The sequence below is a fragment of the Grammomys surdaster genome, unplaced genomic scaffold (genome assembly GCF_004785775.1).
Source record: "Grammomys surdaster isolate TR1022 unplaced genomic scaffold, NIH_TR_1.0 126271, whole genome shotgun sequence".
NCBI classification, from domain to species: Eukaryota; Metazoa; Chordata; class Mammalia; order Rodentia; family Muridae; genus Grammomys; species Grammomys surdaster.
The window spans coordinates 5,645,121-5,650,223 of NW_021621071.1; positions in this window are offsets into that span (position 1 = coordinate 5,645,121).

Genomic DNA, 5,103 nt, shown 5'->3' on the forward strand with positions numbered 1-5,103 from the left:
TTCTGGTGTCTGGCCATTGTGTCCAAGTAGCTCTGTGCTTCTAGTGAGGCTCACCTGGAGCTCTCCAGGGGAATAATCATGTTTCTAGGTTCCAAGATCACAGATGCTAGGGCAGTGAGTCTGGGACTTTTTTCAAAAACACAGCTCTGTTTCATCAGGTGTATCAATGGCTGACGATGAGATTGTCTAAAGTTGAAATACTTAAGGATGGCCAAGCTGTGTAAATCACCATATTTTTAAAAGAATAATCTTTTTTACCTTTATGATGTCTGTGTTTTGCTTCAGATGTACCTCTAGACACCAAAAAAGTGCCTATATCCTAGCCTTAGACCCCCGGTACCTCTCTGGATCTTCCAATGGGACACAACAGTTAAAACTACACTTTCTTTCCAGCAAAAATTAGTAACACATGAGGGTGGAATTCTGGGGTTGCGCCTGTACCTGTGTAAGTACTGTCCAAGGAAGATAGTCTTAGCTCACCACAGTGTTCTCTAATGCCATCTCCTAATTCTGTTAGTCTTAGCAGGGTATTCACATTTGTATCTCTTTGCTAATCTACTCATTGAGGTCTGTCAGAGCCTGTAGTCCATGATGCTGGGGGTATTTGCACCTTGGACATTGCAAACCAAGTGTTTCTATTTTGCATGGTTAGAGAAACATGTATCAGTTCATTGATCCACTTAGTATTTTTAAAATAGTAACAATTGGTCTGACCCCCATGACCATAGACCAGTGTTCCTGTTCTTAAACTTTCTCTAAGTAGAATAAAATGCTGTACATTCTGGCTTTCTTTCTCAGCTCTTTACCTATGGGATCCATATTGTGGCATGTGTGTGTAGCTTATTCTTATTGCGATGTGATATTCCATTATGTACGGATGTACTGCAATGCATCAATCCATTCTTTTGCCAGTGGGCATTTGGTTGTACTATTACAATAACGCTGATATAAATGTTCGTGTGTGTGTGTGTGTGTGTGTGTGTGTGTGTGTGTGCGTGGGCACATACATACAGGTGTGGAACTGATTTGTATGCATCTATTAAGGGGTAATAGAATTTTGTCAAGACATTTTCTAAAGTAGCTGTGACTAATCTCATACTAGAAAAGTATGATAGACTCATTCTCTTTTTCTGAACATGGGGGAAACCATGGAAGACAGTCATTGTTAAGTTGCTTAAGTGTCAGGCAATGAGTAGCAAATTTGAGGCATCCTTGCTAAGTTGGACACCCCTAATCTATGCTCCCCCATTAATGATAAAAGTAATAGTTCTATGGAAATTCGTCATCTGCCAAGAGTCCTGTAATAGACTTTGCATTTATTGTCTCACTTCTTCTAGCACATACCTATGAAATAGACACCACGATTGTGCCCAGTTTTCAGGTGAGACCATGAAGGCTTAGAGAAGTTAGGCAACTTGCCCATGACTCCAATGGTTAGTGGTTGCCAGCAGTGAGACTCAGACTTTGACCGAAGCCTCCTAAAGCCCCAAATTCAGCAAGGTGGCTCCCTGATAACATACCAGCCTATTAATTTGCGATCTTTTTATAATTACTGTTTTGGTCACGCCCATTGTATAGTGAAACTCTGTGAGGACATTAATTCTTATTTGTTTCAATATCCTTACTACATAGTGGTTAGCACAGAACTAGCCCATGGTACATTACAGCTAAGAGTTCTAGATTTACTGAGTGCTTTCTCAATCTCTAAACATATTCTAAACCCTTTATATGGAACAACGTTCTTACACTGTTACTATCACTAGACCAGTTTTCAATCATGGAAAGCATGGCCTAGAGAGACCTAAGGCCACACAGGGAGTAAGTAAAGGAATTATGACTGATTCCAAATGGCTCAGAGCCTTTACTTTTCATTTCATAGTATCTAAAAATAGTTGTGATCATTTACTCTCATACAAGATAAATATAGTTGACTCATTCCCTTCTTCTGATCGTGAGAGAAAACAAGTAAGACAATCGCTTAAAAGACAAACAACACCCCACAACAACAACAACAACAAACAACTTACAATGTTTTTGAAGAAAACAGTTAAGAAAACAAGTATTAAAGTTTTTTTTTGCATAATTGGGGGCACATGTTAGGAACTCAATAAATAGTATATTGTCTTGATGATGTAAAGACCTTTGTTAGGCAGGCTTCGTGGAAAAACAGAAGCCCTCCAGCCCCTTCAGATAATGAAGGCATAGTACAAGAAAAAGATGAATACACCAGGCACCGTGTGCTGTCATAACAAAATACAGTTGACAGAGTGGCTTAAAAGGCAGAATTTCTCAGAGTTCTGGAAGCTGAAAAATTTAAGAACAAGATGCTGAAGGTCCAGTTTTTGGTGAGGACTCTGGACTCCTTTTTTTTTCTTTTCTTTTTTTTTCTTTTTTCTTTTTTCTTTTTCTTTCTTTTCTTTTTTTCTTTTTTTCTTTTTTTTGCATTTCAGACAACTTGCTGTGTCCTCATGTTGGAAATGGGGGGATTTAAAAAAAAAAAGGTGGATAGCCTATGGTCTGATATGTTCTTCCCAGGGGACAATGATGCTATCAGATCCACGTTCTACACGAATTATTTCCTATTCAAATACTTACATAATGGGAATTAGGGTGTTAGAATATTGAATATGTCAAGTCTCTGACAGATTAGGTGTATCTGGAGACTCTGATGTGTCAGGTTAGGAGGATATCTAGTGGGGCCCCACCCTCTCAAAGAAGAATGGGAGTGGGGATGAGGGGACGGTCTCAGTAAAGGGGACCGGGAAGGAAGATAGTGCTTGGGGTGTTAATAAATAAATTAATTAATTAAAATGTACAGAATGTAGGGGGACATAACTCATTCTGTGTCAATCAGTTACATAGGTGGGTGGTAAAGTTATCCAGTCCCGTGGAAGCGAGAGGTAAACCCGAGGTTAGTAACAGGAAGACACGGCTAACAGACGTAGGAGAAAAGGATGGAGAGCACTGAGATCCAGGGATGCGGGGTAGAAGATGGAGTCAAGAGAGGGATGGCAGGCTGAGGAAGGATTTGAGTCGCGGGATTAAGAGCCATGGACGTCATACAGCAGCTTCTTCCGTTCCATCAACTCCATTCTTTCGCTGTCCCTCCACCGGCTGGATCCACTCATGAGCAAGACCAGAAGAGAGCCTGGGAGTACAGCGCCCACTCATGCAAAGCACAGCCGGGAACGGGGAAATCCAACTGAAGGCGGAAACGGAGAAGATCCTCATGGCAGACAATGCTCAACTCTTTTGAGAAAAGGGCATAAACATGGTGAAAATAATAACGAAGAGATGTTAGAGTCTGTATGAGAAACCGTGCAACTTCTCACCCCCTCCCCGTTTCTTGGCTAAAGTGTATGGTATTTCAAGGACAGAGAGGACTCCAGAGCAATTGTTCTTAATTGGGGCCATTTTCCCCCGAGAGGATATTTGTCAATGTTTGAAGATGGTTTTTGGTTATCAGCAGCACCATGAGTGGAGGAGGGTGTTACTGGCATCTGGTGGGCAGAGGCTACACACAAGCACGCAAGCTTGTCTGACAGCTAAAGCTATTAAGTCTAAAATGTCGGTCACAGCTGTGGAGGGTGGAGAGAGTCTGACCCGAGAGCCATCTGTGAACAGTAACAGCAACAACAATCATAGAGCCTTACCTGGAGAAAATCCGTAAGTTTCCATAAGTTTCCATAAGGAAACTAGAGTCTGACAACTTTGTGACCTTCACAAACCCCTTGAATTTCCTCTTCTTCAAGAGATAAATTTTATCAGGAAGATATTAACATTTCCAGACATTCCTCTGTGTGTATCAGCTGCTGAAATGTGTCCAGACTTCTGCTTTGAATGTTTTAAAAATGTTTATTTTCTTAGGATAATTTGCTTGCTTTTAAAATTTGTTTTGGTTTTTGAATGTGATTATAAAAGAAGCTTTTCCTTCCCTGGATGATGTTGATTCTTCTTTTAAAAATAATCCATCTTTTACTTCATGGCTCCAAGATCAAACCAGAATATTTTAAAATATATGAAATTTCATTAATCACTGAAGAGTCACAGCAAGAACAAAATGAAAGAAAAACTCCCCATTTAAACTGTTCATTCAACTAAAACGGAACTGTTTCTCCAATTCAGAGGTGTGTAGGCATTCTTTTTTTTAAAATTATATTCAAGGTTATACACAGTGCTGATTTGGATACACAAAATTCAAATTAATGCTTAGATATGTTTCTCAAGTCTGCTAACTTCTCTGCGCCCCTCTTCATTACTGATCTATCTTATTTTCATGATCTTTCCTGAGGTAAAAATCATTGTACCAATCTCCTCTTAAAATGCTTTATTATTCATTTATGTGTGTGTATGTCTATACGCACGTTTATTATTCACTTGTGTATATGTGTGTGTATCTACGCCTGTGTCCATTTGGATGTGGGTCAGCACCTTTGGAGGATGAACACTGGCCCTGGGTTCCCTGGAGATGGACTTATGGGCAGTTGCGAGCTGCCTGATGAGTGTTGGGAACTGAACTCTGGTCCTCTGCAAGAACAGCGAGCACTCGTAACTACTGAGCCATCTCTCCAGCTTGTGTAATAACCTTTCAATGGGGCTTCCAATACTTATTTTACTTCCTTCTGACCCATTGCCTTTAGCGGCACTGGAGCGACCTGTCTAGAATACAGATGTCACCATGTCATTATGCACTCAAGTTCTAAGATACATCGATGGTCCTCCACAGCTTACAACACTCTTCCTTCCCGCTATCTTCCCCACTCCCTTCTAGGCTCTTTTCCATGTATACCTCTCAAGTTCTCTTCTCTGCCTGTCTGCCACACTGCTAATGACCTTCAAATCATTTAGTTGGGTTCCTTTAAGGCCTAGCTGGAGTTTCATCTTCTATACTGCGCATTTCCAGATCCAAAAAAGACTAAGGTTTCCATTTAAATACCCAAGTCCTGAGATATCTTAGCTACGTTTTGTCTGTGTTTCATAATTTGATTTTGATGAGTCCTGGGATGCTGAATTAAATGTATATAACAGATCCTAGCATGATAACTAGAATACATTAACAGTTAAATCAGTAAATACAGCCATTATTGTCACCTGGTCCATCTG